Source organism: Paroedura picta, chromosome 1 (assembly GCF_049243985.1).
Source record: "Paroedura picta isolate Pp20150507F chromosome 1, Ppicta_v3.0, whole genome shotgun sequence".
NCBI classification, from domain to species: Eukaryota; Metazoa; Chordata; class Lepidosauria; order Squamata; family Gekkonidae; genus Paroedura; species Paroedura picta.
The window spans coordinates 23590348-23606844 of record NC_135369.1 but is presented as its reverse complement, the minus strand read 5'-3'; the positions used below and the strand labels follow the sequence as shown (position 1 = coordinate 23606844).

At 51.1% G+C, this 16497-nt stretch overlaps 1 protein-coding gene across 32 annotated transcripts in view; it reads left to right on the top strand.

Moving 5' to 3' along the window:
• NRXN2 (neurexin 2) overlaps positions 1–16497 on the top strand; it is a 444528-nt gene that overhangs the window by 312913 nt on the left and 115118 nt on the right. The gene's annotated exons all lie outside the window — the stretch shown is intronic.

Here is a 16497-nt window from a genome sequence, read left to right as displayed (position 1 = left end):
CCAAGATCCAAAAGAATTAAACTCAGCAGCAGTAGTGATTAAGTCAATCTTACCATGCTAGTCTGAAATTGTTGGTCAGGGGTAGTCAAGCTGCAGCCCTCCAGATGTCCATAGACTACCCTGCATTCGCTGGCAGGGGCTCATGGGAATTGTAGTCCATGGACATCTGGAGGGCCGCAGTTTGACTACCCCTGTTCTTGGGGGCATTAAAGTAGTGATCCACATTCTTATTTGTTTATTTTTGCATTTGTACCCTGCCCATTCCCAGAGGTTCAGGGCGGCTTACAAGAGGATTAAAAATACAGAAGAATCACAATTAAAAATTAAACATGAAGGTTTTAGAAATGTGTTTTTTTAAAAAAGAATAATCAATATTAAATAATTAAAACCAGTTAATTTGAGCTGCCCCCTTCCCTGAGAGAAAGAAAAGGGGGAGGAATAGGCAGGGAGGCCAGCAAACCGTATTAGATTTTAAATCCTCTTGTGTTTTGAAGGTATTTCTAACTGTAGATGCATGTTGTAAGCCACCCAAAGCCTGCTAGCGGGGAGGAGCAGCCTATAAATTAAATTATAATGATGATAATATGTTATATTTCTAGGCCTCGACTGTAAGCCTGGAAGAACAGGACCCTGATCTCATTGGGCAGAGCATTCCGCCAGGCCAAATGTTTAATTTTGGGCGATCCTTTGGTTAAGGATGTCAAATAAATGTAGACTAGTTTTAAATCATTGTGCCAGGCTAGCAGAGGCAACAGAGGGCGCAAAATATTCCCTTTCTGTGACCTTCACTTCCATCTCCTAAGCGTCTTATAAGATGTTCTTGAAGGTTCAGCAGCAGTTTTCTGCCCCACTTGCTCTAGCCGTCTCATTCCTTGTGTGCCACAGAGCTGCTTGGGATGGGAGTGGAGAGGGCATCAGGGAGTGATCTCCTCAATGGCCTGGGAGAGGCGGCTATGCCAGTCCTCCTCTAGCGCATCTCCTGAGTCACCAGGGGGTGTTGGATACTGCAGAGCAGTGGTCCCCAACCTTTTTATCACCGGCGACCACTCAACGCCTTTTACTGAGGCCCGGTGGGGGGGTAGTTTACTCCTCTACTCTCAACCATTGCCCTAACGCTCTCTGATCGCTATGGTAATGTTTAAACATCCCTTCAAAATAAGATACAGACACGCCACAACAATGAAGTGTGTTGTAAAGGGCTGGGGGGGGGATGAAGTAAAGGGCCGGGGGGGAGGGGGGGAGAAGGCGTCCTTCGGGGCCCACCTCCAATTAGTCAAAGGACCACATGTGGTCCGCAGCCCACAGGTTGGGGATCGCTACTGCAGAGCATTCAGGAAACCAGTTGGATCCAGAAATTTTCTTGGGCAAGCATAAATGTGCTTTCTGACTGTACAGGGAGGAAGCAGGATATGGATCCAAAACTGAGGGGCAAAATGGTCCAACCATGGCACTGTGGCAGATTAAACTGTCCGAATGTATATCCTCATCCCAAATCCATGGTGTGGCTTGTTTGATGTGTGGGACTAATAATACATTGGGAGAGTCCTAATGTTGCCATGGCAGACACCAGGTCTGAATTCTGCCTGGGGCTGGTCTCCTCTGCATGGACATTGAGATCCCCCGGGACTGTCCGCTTGGGGAAGCTCCCTTTTACAGACCCTGCTTACACCCCCAAAGAGCTCTACGGTCCACCATTTCCAACTGGCTGCTGATCCCTGGCCCCAAAGAAGCACATCAGACCTCAACCAGGGCCAGAGCCTTTTCTGCCCTGGCCCCCACCTGGTGGCACGAGCTCCCTGAAGAGATCAGGGCCCTTTCTGAGCTCCCACAATTCCGCATTGTCTGTAAAAGGGAGCTCCCCCACCAGGCATTGGGTTGAGGTCAGACCGACTCAACAATATCTGGTGGTCCCCCTAGACACCTCCTCCACAATCCTGAACCCAAAATGACCTCCCTAGGGGTTCATGTTTAGAGAATTGTTGTTGTAACTAGTAATTAAGCCCTCTGTAATAAAAATACAGCAGGCGCTAGGCAAGGGAACCCCCGGCAGCCGCGCTCCGCAGTCCAAGGCAGTGGTCCCCAACCTTTTTGAGGCAGGGGACCGGCAGGGCAATTGCCCTCCCGCGCATGCGCGCCTGCACATTGCGCATGCGTGGCCGGGGCGTGTATGCGCACATGTGCGGGCGCGGCCCTGATTCCCTTTCCCTACCCCTCCCACAGTAAGAAGCTTCCCGGGTCGCAAGCTTGCGGCCTGGGAAGTTTTTTACTGTGGGGGGGCAGGGAGAGGGAGCAGCGGCCCGGCGCCATGGCCGCGGGTTGGGGACCACTGGTCCAAGGGACTCGCAAGAGTCTTCTCCAGCACCAGAGTTCAAAAGCCTCAATTCTTTGACGCTCGGCCTTCCTTATGGTCCAACTTTCGCAGCCATACATTGCAAATGGGAAGACCATAGCCTTGACTAAACGCACTTTTGTTGGCAGGGTGATGTCTCTGCTTTTTAGGATGCTGTCTAGATTTGCCATAGCTTTCCTCCCCAGGAGCAAGTGTGTGCAGTTAAACCAGGTTTAGCATTTTGTCTTTCCAGGTTACTGCCGTTGCATCCTGCAGTGCCCAGTCGTTCTCCCCCAGCCTGACTCCTCTCACCTGGAGTCTTTCTCTGTTACATTAGCTGCCGTCTTGTCCTTTGATGCTGACCCAGAGGGCTGCTGCAAGAGGGATCCTATGCCCAGCAGCCTCAGACGCTTTGAACTGCAGTCACGTGGGTGTCCTTTCCCTGCATCCGGAGTGTGCCTACCCAGCCCTCTGCCCCACCCCTCTCCTCTGGAGTTAGCTCCATTGGGACTCTGCCACTGCCTAGCAACCTGGCGGTCTGCCTGCAGTCTTGTGGTTCTTTTTCTGAGGGCTGTTAGACCTTGCAAGCTACAGACAAGACAAGCTTTGGGTCAGTGTTGATTACCAGCTGGCCAGGTCCTCTTTACTCTCTCTTGCCAACCGAGATGGGCATGGGCAGTAGAAGAGGACCAGGGGACCGAGGGATGTGAAGCTCTGTCCTGATGCAAGGAACAGTTCTTGCCTTGTTGCTCAGCAACAGGTACAAACACGGTTGCCAGCCTCCAGGTGGGGCCTGGAGACCCCCAGAACTACAGCCCATCTCCAGATCACAGAGATCAGTCCCCCTGGAGAAAATGGGTGTTTTGGAATGTGGATTGGGTGGCATTGTGCCCTGCTGAAGTCCTTATCCTCCCCAGGCTCCAGCCCCAAATCTCCAGGAGTTTCCCGACCTGCATCTGGCAACCCTAGGCACAAACCAGGGTTGTAAGAAAGATTTCATTTGCCAATAGTTAGAGTGTGGGATGAGGAGTGAGGATTTAGATCCCTACTCAACCTCAAAGCGCTGTTCGCTGTGTCTTACCCTATCTGTCCTTGCAGGGTTGTTGTGAAGATTCAGGTTCAAGGTCTTGGTACTTACCTTTAAGTCCCTACGGGGTCTGGGCCCTGCGTATCCGAGGAACCGCCTCCCCCAGTATGTCCCCCAGATAGCATTGCGTGCTACCAACACCAATTTGTTGGTATCCCTGGCCCTAAAGATGCCCACCTGGTCTCCACTAGAGCCAGGGCCTTTCCGCCTGTGGCCCCAACTTGGTGGAATGAGATGCCAATTGGGATCCGGGCCCTGATGGGACTGTCAGAGTTCTGCCAGGCCTGCAAAACGGCACTCTTCAGCCAGGCAAGAACATGGTGGACTGGAAATAGACAGGCCTCTCTCCCCCCACCCACCCCAATTTATACCACACTCTGGGTTAACTAGTGGAGGATGTTTGGGCAGGTAGAGGGAGGTGGGACTGCTTTTGAATTGTGCTTTAAACCAGTGGTCCCCAACCTTTTTATCACCGGGGACCACTCAATGCCTTTTACTGAGGTCCAGTGGGGGGGGGGGGGGCGTAGTTTACTCCTCTACTCTCAACCACTGCCCTAATGCTCTCTGACTCTGATCGCTATGGCAATGTTTAAGTATCCCTTCAAAATAAGATACAGACACGCCACAACAATGAAGCATTGTAAAGGGCCGGGGAGGGGGGGGAGAAGGCGTCCTTCGGGGCCCACCTCCAATTAGTCAAAGGACCACATGTGGTCCGAGGCCCACAGGTTGGGGATCACTACTTTAAACTGTGCTTTCATGACCATATTTTATTTTGTTGTTGTATACCGATCTGAGTCCGCTTGCAGGAAGGAGCAGTAAAAAAAATATAATTCATAAATAAAGATAAAATATAGGAGGGGAGAGCCTTGCGTGCCATCCTGAGTTCTTTTGAGGAAGAGTGAGATTAAAAAAAAACAAACATGCTGACTAAATAGTGACTCGGTTTTCATATGACATGGAAATAAATGGAGGAGGGGGGCAATTTCCAAATAAATTCTCCCAAACTGAAAATTTTCCAGTAAGCTTTGAAACGGATAATCTTCCCCGTTCCCTTCCCTTTATCTCAAGCTCCAGGTAAGGTTGGATGTTCTACTTGAAATCTGCAAAACATTGGATTCGGCATGGCAACCTGTCACACAACTGTCTTAACAATTTAATCAACCGGACAGGAGCCTGGATTACGACACATGATGCGCGGGAATCAAAATAGCTCACCTGTGTGATGTTTTTTGAAGGGTCCTAGCATCCTGCCTCAACTGGGACTGCTGCCCATGCAAAACAGCCAGAGGTGCTGAGGTAGAGTGCCAACACCGCAGCCGCCTGGGCTGTGTTGCCCTGTCGGGCGAATTGGGCCCTCCAAGCATCTTTGCGTGGACCGTCAACCAGTTCAGACAAGACTCTGGGCTCGGGCCCAGATAGCTCCTTCTGCCTCTGCCGGCATCCCGTTTAGAGCCTGCTTCAAGGTTGTGTGTGCATTCATGTGTGTTTTAATGTTCCTCCAGAGCAAAGCCAGAAACTGTCTACTTGACCTTTTCAAAATCGGGAGCTTCAGACTCCAATTTCTCAAATCTAATGTTTTGGCCCTGCTTGGCTGACTTCCCTGAAACATCTGGAGCCATTCTGAAAGGTGTGCATCTTGGGAGATTGCTGCTTGTGGCCGACCGTGTTCAGGCTAGAGGGGGCCTGTCATGACAGTGCTGCCCTTGATCTCCTGCAGACTCCCTTCTAGCCAGGTGACTCTGTGGTTTTAGGCAAGGGTTCACTGAGGGCCACCCCACCTCTCTAGTTTAAAAAGCTCAGAAGTTATAGAATTGTGCCGTTAAATCAGTGTTGCATCTCGCTTGCCTTGGCTGTTTTGCTACACAAAGTCTGGAAAGGCATTTGCAGTCCCTGCAGTTGTGGCATCGCCATTGGAGTGCTCCATGCCGGGGTGGCCAAGCTGTGGTCTGCCAGCAATACCTATAATAAACAGAAAGAAATTTTCAAGCTGGCAATGGCAACAAGCTTTATTCAGAATGAATTCCTAGGTATAAAACCTCATTTTCGTATTTTACTTCCTCAGTAAACTTATTTCTGAATTGGGTTTTTTTCAGGGATACAAACAAAGTCTTCAACCCACTACCTAATTCTTATATTTTATATACCTTATACTTCATATTTTAAGCCATATAATTTGGGTCTGTTAGTACCAAAGGTCCTTAAAGGTAATTGTCTTGTAAATGAACCCCTTATAAATGCCTACAAGGCTGGCCCACTGATGCAAGACAGGCACAGGCACAGGGAGGTGTGCAAACAGGGAAGACAAGTTCATTTGCCTCTCCCATCCGAAATTTAGCTGTCCACATCGGGTGATCTGCTCTGACCTGGCTAGCCTGATTTCATCAGATCTCAGAAACTTAGCAGAGTCGTCCCTGGTTAGGATTTGGACCCTCGTATCTACAGGACTGCCTCTTCCCATGTGACCCCCAGAGAGCATTAAAATTTAGTAGTCTTCATCTACTTTAGCGATCCCCAATCTGTGGGCCTGCTGACCACATGTGGTCCGTCAACTAATTGGAGGTGGGCCGCGAAGGATGCCTTCTCCCCCCCCCCCCCGGCCCTTTACTTCATCCCCCCCTGGCCCTTTACAACACACTTTGGGTGTCATTGTCTCCCATCACTCCCAGATGGGACTATCTCATTGCAGAGAAACAAGCTCAGGGTTCCCATTGATTTGTCATTGTCATGAGTTAAAATTTCCATGAAAATAAAATGTTCCTTATGTTCATTGTTGTGGTATGTCTATATCTTATTTTGAAGGGATGTTTAAATATTACCATAGCGATCAGAGAGCGTTAGGGCAGTGGTTGAGAGGAGAGGAGTAAACTACCCCCCCCCCACCAGGCCTCAGTAAAATTGTCAAGCGTTGAGTGGTCCCCGGTGATAAAAAGGTTGGGGACCACTGATCTACTTCATATCCCTAACCCCAAAAGAATAAATCTGGCCTCGACCACGACCAGGGCTTTTTCAGCCCTGGCCCCAGCCTGGTGGGATTCTCTTCCAGATGACATCAGGGCCCTCCGGATCCTTACACAGTTCTGGAGAGGCTGTAAATCAGAGTTGTTCTGCCAGGCCTACGGTTGAGGCCAGGGAGTAAGATCGATAGACACCGGCCTCCCTGCTGGAAAACCCATCCACCCAAGGGAAAATCACCCAACCCTTTCCAGTACCCTCAAGAAGTGGTTTTCATTGAAGGGAAGCAGCTTTCGAAGTCCTTTTAAAATGTAAACTTAAATTATATTGACAAATGCTCACATGATTGTTTTTATGTAAATTTGTATTGATTGCTTTAGAACCTGATGTCACCCGCCCTGAGCTGTCAAGGGAAGGGCGGGTTATAAAAATAAAAATGCTATTGGATGGGAGACCCAGGAGAAAATCCAGGGTTACCACACAGAGGCAGGAAGCGGCAAACCACCTCTTGCTTTGGAAATGCTTCAGGGCCACCATAAGTCGGCTGTGACTTGACAACAAAAACCCCACACACCAAATCAGGTGCTCTGCAGGTACAATTAATATACACCGCACTCCCCAGTTATTTCCGCAGACAGCTTAGCTTTTGAGCATGCAGATTCTTGTGGCCTTTGTCCTTTTGATCTATGTTCTTCAGTAGGTAGAAGCTTCTGTAACTGCAGGACCCCCACGAGGGCTAACCAGCATTCTTTTCATAGGAGCCCTTCCTCCCTCCTTCCCCACCCCAGTTCACAATCAGATGAGCCTGAGCTGATGAAGACATTGTCCAAAGCTCTTCTGTCATCAGCACAGGCTTTGTGCCCCAGCCGCCGAGCGCTTGCTGAGCTGGGGTGCAAGGTTGTCTGGGAGTTGTGCTCTCCAGGTGCACGTGAGCTGGGGGCTTGGTTTCTACTGACTTTGTGGGGAGACGTGCCCAACCTGGATTAGGTTTTGCATGAGAGAGCACCAAGGAAGTCCAGAGTCATTCCACAGAGGCAGGCGATGGCAGACCACCCCTGAGCGTCTCTTGCCTTGACATGGCCATAAGTGGGCTGCAGTGACGGACCTTTCCCCCAACAGGCAGGGGTCCTGCAGAATGTCTGCACTTGCCGTTTGCCCCCTTAAATTGCCCTGCCCCATAATGACCCGCTCCTCTTTCCTGCATCCTGTGCAGAAACCACTTGCAATCTCCCCCTTTCTTTATCTTGCATTTCTTCCTCCCTCGCTTTCCAGTTCACCCCCTTCTTTTCCCAGGCTCTAATGGGGCGATGTATTATTCATTGCTGCCCCTTCTTGTGCAAACCCTCTGGAGAGGGGGAAGCTGGGAGGAAGAGAAGGAGGGTTTGCGCATCTCGCTGCTGACCTACATTTGATTTCTTTCCCTGCCGCCTTCGTCTCTTGCTCTTTTCCTCTTTTGCAAAGTCGCCCTGTGAGGGCTGGGGTGGGGGTGGGGGCAGGGGTCTCATGTCATGCCCTCCGTCTCCCTCCAAACTCTCCCAGGTGCCGGCCCTAGACCGTCTCCGCCTCTGCCCAGGAAGCGTGCCGAGGAGTGTGCCACTGCACCTGGGGAGGAAGACCAGGCTAAAATTGGCTCCTGCTTCCCAGTGCATTGTTCAGCTCAGGAGCAGGCAGGAGAATGAACAGAAATATCTCCTGCTCTCAGTGTTGCATCCCCACAATGGGGCATTTGCCTCCTCTCGTTTGGCAGGTCTTGCTCCGTTCTTTGGGGGGCAGGCCCTTTGAAATCCCAAGGCTTGAGAGCGCCCTGTGGGAAGGGAGAGCTTTGAGCCAGACAGGATGGGAAGGAATCGCCTAGATCAGGGGTAGTCAACCTGTGGTCCTCCAGATGTCCATGAACTACAATTCCCATGAGCCCCTGCCAGCATATGCTGGCAGGGGCTCATGGGAATTGTAGTCAATGAATATCTGGAGGACCACAGGTTGACTACCCCTGATCTAGAGGCTGCCAGTCTGTGGTTGATCCCAGGGCTTTACTGGGGGGGTGCTGGTGGTTCTTGACCCACAGTGGCATACCTTCCTTGCATACCCAGGGAATTGCTGATCACCCCTTTGGGGTGGTAGGTGAATTTCCTCCAGGCCAGGTGGGATTCTGGAGAATTTTGGTGTTTGTGTGTGTGTGTGTGGGGGGGGAAATCACTTGGGAATGAAACTGGTGTCACTGTGGGTAGGCAGGGAGTTGTGAGTTCCTACATTGTGCAGGGGGCTGATGCCCCTGGAGGTTCCTTCCAACTCTATGCTCCTATTCCACAATAGAATGCAGGAATTCAGGAAATTCACAACTGCCTGCCCACCCACAGTGACCCCAATTCCATGCCCAGATGATGCCCCTTCATGACATCAGTAAATGGGCCCCCCGCCTGCACCTTACCCCTTCCACCTGACCCTTGGACATAATAATCTCAATTCTGGATTTACTTGACCCCAGGTTCATGGTGAGTATTATGATGGAGCGGTTTTGCCTTACCTATTTAGGAATCTTTAAGTAAGTTGTATGGGTTTCATTGAATTTTGGACAAATCTGTATATGCCTTTAAATGACGTTAGCTGCCCCAAGACTGTGGAGAAGAGGAGCAGCCAAAGAATCTCATAAATAAACAAGTCGTGGCACAGGGACAGCTTGCTCATTCCGAAATCAAGCTGTAGGCAGCAAGCGGGGATGTCTGGGTGTCTCAGAGGGGGCATTTAGAACAGGGGTAGTCAAACTGCGGCTCTCCAGATGTCCATGGACTACAATTCCCATGAGCCCCTGCCAGCATTTGCTGGCAGGGGCTCATGGGAATTGTAGTCCATGGACATCTGGAGGGCCACAGTTTGACTACCCGTGATTTAGAACCCCAGATTCATAGAGTCAGAAGGAGCCATACAGGCCATCTCGTCCACCCCCTGCTTAATGCAGGATCAGCCTAAAATATCCAGGATAAACATCTGTCCAGGCGCTGCTTGTAGACGGCCAGTGATGGGGACCTCACCACCTCCTCAGGCAGCCAATTCCACGGCTGAACTTCATTATGCTAGGTGTGCAAATCCATCCTGGCTGCTTCTGTATCTGTGTTGAATGAAGACCTGGGAGACAGGCCCAGCTTCCCCCGCCCCCCCTTGAGCCCTCACGGAATTGGCACCACAGAATAAAGGGGATTGGGAGGGAGCCTCCGGGGAGGGCGGTATATAAGTATGATAAATAAGATAAATAAACCCAAAGGCACCTGAGTCAAAGCAGGCCTGGCCAGCAGCAGCTCTGCATTTGGGCAGCTCTTGGTGCTGCACAGAAGGCCAGAGAGAGGTGGATGGCCCTCTTTCCCAGGGGGACTTGCAGCCTACAGCCATCCATGTGTGGGGCAGGTTTCTTGTTCAATCCTGGTTCGGTCCTCCAGTCACAATGCAGCAGAAACAGGAGCAGGGATAAAACGGCTCATACCACTTGGGCTGTAGATGGTGGGGTGGCAGGAAGGCTGTGGATACCAGTGCTCCTTGTACCCCAGAAAGTTGCACTGCGTGGAAAATAAGGGAGAGCAGCCAGGAGACAAAGCTGTTGCTTATATAAGTGATCTGTCTAATGATACCCCCCCTCCCCGCCATATATTGCTGCATCTCATTCCCAGAGGCAGATGGTGGCATTGGGTGGGGTGGGTGCAGAGTGGACTCTGGGGGGAGTGTAAGAGTGCAGTGCCAGATCAGGGTAGGGCTGAAAAAGCACCTCCCTCTAGACCAGGGGTAGTCAAACTGCGGCCCTCCAGATGTCCATGAACTACAATTCCCAGGAGCCCCTGCCAGCTGGCAGAGGCTCCTGGGAATTGTAGTCCATGGACATCTGGAGGGCCGCAGTTTGACTACCCCTGCTCTAGAGGTCACCCCTTCCAGCGACAAGTGGGATGCTGGAGCCAGTGAATTGGAATTTTCCCTGCTTGGCTCTGAGAATCCAGCAGCCCGTTCCCAATCCTGGAAGGGAGGGCTGGGCAGAGAGGTAGGTGCGCTGAGACCTCCATTCCTATGACTTGGGGAAGGCAGAGGAGGCAAATGCCCCCCACCCCACCCCTTGTATGCCCTTTCCTCCTCCCTGGCATCTCCCGCCCTGCCCGCTCCATCGCTATGCATTTCTTCTTTCTGTGCATCTTCCCTCGGTGGATTTGGCTGCTGACAATTTCCAGGCTAATCAAGGAGGCTGGCAGAGATCGATGGCTGGCCAAGCGTGGAGTGGGAGGGGACGGAGGCCTTGCAGGCTGCCTCCCACCCCGCCCCTTTGCAGCTGGCTGCCTGAGTAAGCCATTTCCTCTGCACAGAGAGGACCTCTCCTGCTGGGATACGTGGAGAGCACCGTGTTGGGGGTCTTTTGCGCAGGAACTTGTGGGAGCCTCAATCCCCTCCCCCCCAGCCCCAAAACAGGGACTTCAACAAGGCTGGGACCGTTGCTGCTTTTTGCAACGGGCCATTTTCCACAAGCACCCCTACTCCCTCCATTAAGCCCCCAGGGGCCGCTACCTAGGAAGCATAAGAAGCCTCCTTTCCTCTGTTCATGGTCAGGAACTTGTCAGAAATGTCAGGACTTAATTCAGCTCAGAATATCAAACCTTTTCAAAATTCAGAGATTAGATTTTGAGGGGTCCGCTGGAGGGTGAGAGGAAGCACGCGCGCGCACACACACACACACACACACACACACTCCTGCCAAGCTAACCCCTTTGAAACTCTTGGTTTTTTAGTGCAGGTGAGAGTTGAGCAAATTCAGAGCTTTGTGTTTGAATGGTTTTGAATGGGAATATGGGGCGAAATGCGTGAACTTTCCCTCTTGGTGCTTCTCCAGAAAATTAGCATTGGGGAATTCATAGGAAGAACATCCATCACATGTAAAGGAATTGCAGAAATTCTGGGGCTTATAGCAGAGGTCGAAAAACTTGTCTACACACCTCTCTGCTCAACGTCACCTGTTCAACACTGCAGAAATAAACAAAGATTTTCATTTGGGTAAATTGTGTGGCCTCAGTTTGAACTTAAAATGGAATTTGGTTCAAATGTCCGGGGTTAACCTGGGAACTGTATTCTGCATTCAGAGTTTTGCATGTTAGTAATGAAGGTCATTGCATGTTGGGGACCCGGGAAGGGACGATGCTTTGTTTTGCATAGATTCCACTGCAGTAGATACTTGCATCCTTGCCCTTGCCAAGAACAGCTAGCGGGCTTCAAGGGTACAAAACCCACAATGCAGTGCAATTGTGAGCAAGGTACATTAGCCTGTATGGTCAAGTGCCTATAAGTAAGGTGGTAACATGTAATCCATAATGCAGGAAGTGTGGCCATGCAAAGGTGGGGAAAGGAACAGAGGCAGAAGAATGGAAGTTAACTCCTCCTGGACCTTTTCAGACATCTCTTATGGCAAGCTCTTGGGGCCAGAAACCTGCTGGTGTGCTGCTGGGAGGGCCACCCTATTCTGCGTGTTTTCTTCCTCCTTGCTTGCCTGTGCTGTTTCTAGCCTCCCTGGTGGGTCGGGGGCATAGGAACCTCCTCCGCTTGTTCCGGACCTACTTTGCTAGTTTCGTGTTAGATTTGGGCTCAGTCCAGGCGTGAGAGGTATGGCTGGAATCCCTTCTGCGATGGAGCAGCAATTTTTCAGCACTGGTTCTAAGAATAGCACTGCTTAGCATTCGTGCAATGCTTCCAAGGATTTTAAACACTTCGCGCAATTATGTTCCTTCCTTCCTTCCTTACAGCCTTGTAAGGTTGAGCAGACTGATTGCCCTTACCTTGAGAAGGGGAGGCTCAGGGAGTGTGGCTTGTGGAAGGCCGGCTGGTGGGCTTGCGATAGGAGCAGGATTGGAACCAGGAACTCCCCGGCTAATTGTTCGGTTTTCTAGCCACTGTGTATGCCACCCCAGCTTTCAGTGCTGCAGCCTTGTGAATGGAAGGCAGCCCCTTGACTTCTGCAGTCTTTTGGCTGATCTTTATCAATATGGAGATGTTTTTTCCCCTGGTGTTTCATAAGTAGGAGGTTCAGAGGAGAGCAACGAGGATGATCCGGGGCCTGGGAACCAGGCCCTATGAAGAAAGGCTGGGGGACTTGGCAATGTTCAGCCTGAAGAAGAGGAGGTTGAGAACGGGACATGATGGCTCTCTCTCTAAGTATTTGAAAGGTTGTCACTTGGAGGAGAGCAGGGAGCGGTTTCTGTTGGCAGCAGAGGATAAAACCCACAGTAATGGCCTTAAACTACGTGTACAACAGTACCAGCTAGATATCAGGGGAGGAAATTTCACAGTCCGAGTAGTTCAGCAGTGGAATCTGCTTCCTAAGGAGGTGGTGAGCTCCCCCTCACAGGCAGTCTTTAAATAGCATCTGGAAAGATCCTTATCCTGGATGCTTTAGTCTGATCCTGAATTGAGCAGGGGGTTGGACTAGATGGCCTGTATGGCCCTTTCAGCTCTATGATTCTATTGCTTTAGATCGGGGGGTAGTCAACCTGTGGTCCTCCAGATGTCCATGGACTACAATTCCCATGAGCCCCTGCCAGCAAATGCTGGCAGGCGCTCATGGGAATTGTAGTCCATGGACATCTGGAGGACCACAGGTTGACTACCCCTGCTTTAGATCCAAGATCTATAGCAGTGTTAGTCTGTAGCATTAGAAAACAGCAAGAGTTGAATAGCACCTCAAAGATTAACAAAATTTGTGGCAGGCTATGAGCTTTCATGAGTCACTGCTCAGTCCTTTAGATCTGAAGACACAGGCAGCCACTCAAAGCTCATAGCCTGCCACAAATTTGGTAAGTCTTTAAGGTGCTATTGCACTCTTTCCATAAGTAGGGTTTTTTCCCCCCTTTCAGTAACTGCTGGACATCTTTGTTGCATTGATAGTTGTCATTGATCTAAAAGCTTGTTCCGAAGATGGCACGAACATTCAGATACGTCTGAATAAGGACTTTTAAAAATAAATTCAGAAGTAACGGTCGGGCCAGATGCAATCTTGTCGAACATGGACTTAATGGCAGTGGGAGAACATAAACAGTTTGGCTGCAGAGCTAGACTAATCCCCAACCAAGGCTCCAGGGCTAAGGTAGAATGGAAGGGATAGCATCCAGGCAAACAGTTATGTGTTTGCTACAAAGAGACAGCCTTCTGTTTCCACAAGAAGGCACTCCACATCTGTCTAGCAGACCAGTTGTGCCCTCTGCTTATTGCCGGGGGTGGGTGGTAGATACGGGACAACAAGATATTAAAACTAGCAGGATTCAGTGAAAGAGGAAATGGTGCAGGCTTTCAGACTACACTGGATTGCTTGGCTATTGATGCCTCTCTGCAGAAGGTTCTGGAGCTACTCAAGGCCTTGCTCTGAAAGGCCAAGTCCTGACTTGGAGTTTATGAGTCTTAGTCTGTGAGAGGCCAATAAATCTACTTGGTGTGAGAGCCAGCATGGTGTACTGGTTAGGAGCAGCAGTCTCTAATCTCTTTTGATTCCCCACTCCACCACATGCAGCCAGCAGGGTGACCTTGGGCAAGTCACAGTTCTCTTGGAGCTCTCAGCCCCACCTACCTCACAGGGTGCCTCTTGTGGGGGAGAGGAAGGGAACGGGTAAGCCGCTTTGAGACTTCTTCAGGTAGAGAGAAGCAGGGAACAAACAAACAGCTCTTCTTCTACGTAAATGGGAAAGAAACACTTTACCTAGTGAAAGTGACTCAATCCAGCTCCTCCCCAGGAAAAACTGCAATGTGAGCATTTGCTCCTCTCTTTCGGACTCCCCTGCCAGCCTCTTGACCAGGCCAAACACACCCAGGGTTTTCAGAGCTGGCTGGTCAGCCCCTCTTCAGCTGTGCTGAATTCCTGAACCGCTAGTTCTGTGCTGATACCGAGGCCTGATTCGTGCTCTGGGGCTCACTCCCTTTCTGCCCCCCCCCCACTCCTGATATTGTACAAGGGGGTGCAGCAGGAGTTCCAGAGCAGGCAGAGACTTCCTCAGAGTGTCCTGGCAGGGCTGAGCGGGCCAGTGAAACAGCAGAGAGCACCGGTACATGTGGAGGCAGGTGTGCTGGGCCCAAAATACAGAATAGGGGTGAAAGATGGCCCTGCTGGAGCCCCACACCTGGAGGAGGGGGCAAGGGAGGGCTGTGGGTGTCTGGGGGACAGATCGGCCTGTCTCCACCTTTGTCCTTCTCCTGGCCCACTTGTTTCACAGCAGGGCAGGGACGGGCCACAATGTGATGGGGCAGCCCTAGGTTTGTTGCCCAGGAGGGATGGCAGGGGCTGAGAATCCACCCACCCAAAGGGGGGGAAAAAAACAGCCGTCACTGTCCAGTTCCCAGAAAACTATTTTAATCTAAGGGGAAGCGGCTTTTTGAAAACATTTTTATAACCTTGTGATAACCTCAATTGCATGCCATGTCCTATATGATTGTCTGTATGTAAACTTGCATTTATTGTTTTTAAAACCTGTTGTCGCCTGCCCTGAGCTGTCCAGGGGAGGATGGGTTATAAGAATAGTATTGTTATTATTTGATTGTACTAGAAAGATAGCCCATTGCACCCAGAAATGCAATGGGTGCTGGGACGGGGCTGGAAGGAGCCAGCAGGGCAGGGACCCAGGCGCCGCTCCCCCTTCGAGTTGGTTAGTCCTCCGCGTGGCAACCTGTTGTGGAGGAGGCACCGCCGCGGGGACGTGGGCCGAGGGAGCGGAGCTGGGCCAGCAGGGCAGGGACTCAGGCGCGGCTCCCCTGCCCACGTGACGATTCCTGGGGGCCTACCTGGCGAGTCCCCCACCGACCTGGCAACTCCTCCGCACAACAAGGCAGCCTCCAGGATGTGCCACCGCGGGGACGTGGTCCTAGGGAGCGGCACCATCTGGGGCGCACCAGTTGAAACGGGGCAGCAGGGCGGCAGCAAATTGGAGGCGAGCCACGTCGGAATGGCGGCTCCGTGTTGAGGGCTGGGCAAAGGCGGAATCGGAAGGAGCGCCTTGTGGGAGCGGACTGACAAGCGGACTGACTAGATTCCCGCCTCCCGATTGGCCTCTCCGCTTGTCAGTCCAGGGGCAAGGGCCCAATCCAGGAGTTTTGATCCCGGACTCGGCCCACCCCAAACCCTCTTACTGTTTTATTAAGAGGGACAGATAAGGACCCCAGTTCTGCCCAATAGCGAACACCCTTCCTCTTTTCTTTATGCCAGAAAGCTTTGTATTCTTTTCCCTCCATACTGATTTTTTTTAACAGAGGGGATTCCTGAGAGCCGAAAAGCTATAAGAAGGTTTCCTGTCATGAATGCCCATTGTCTTCCTTCATAGGGGCAGTTCTGTGTTGAGGATAAAAAGCACCCCACATAAGGACACACACCCTTTTCTTGTTTATTGTGTTATGTGGTTTGGCCCCGCTAGTATTTGTCTCTGTAACCTCATGGCTAGACTGTTGCAATATGCTCAGTATGGGTCTGCCCTTGAAGACCATCCAGAAGCCACAATTTGTGTTCAAAGGGGTATTTCGGCCAGGTGCAGCAGGCTACCACTATGTTTCCATGTTAAGTTCAAGCCATACCTTGTCTGTGGTACTTCAGTGGATGGGGGCCACCTCTCTCCTTTTGTGCCTGTTTCCCCCTCTGATCCTCCTGGGACGCCTCCTGGTTGATGTCATCCTTTGTGCTGTCTGATCTGCCACGGTTCTTTTGGGGAGGCTGTTTCGGTGTCATGGAGCCCTTGCACTGTCTGCTTTCTGTATGAAACATTATCCCACTTCCGGTAGGCATTTGGCAGCCAACTTGCAAGGAGAGAATTATTTTCAGAGAAAGTTTTGTGGTTGTTACTTCTGGCTTGTAGTGCAGAGTGGTAAGGCAGCAGACATGCTGTCTGAAGCTCTGACCATGAGGCTGGGAGTTCAATCCCAGCAGCCGGCTCAAGGTTGACTCAGCCTTCCATCCTTCCGAGGTCAGTAAAATGAGTACCCAGCTTGCTGGGGGGTAAATGGTAATGACTGGGGAAGGTATTGAGTCCACTAGGTATTGAGTCTACCATGAAAACGCTAGAGGGCGTCACCCCAAGGGTCAGACATGAACCGGTGCTTGCACAGGAGACACCTTTACCTTTATTTCTGGCTTGTCCGC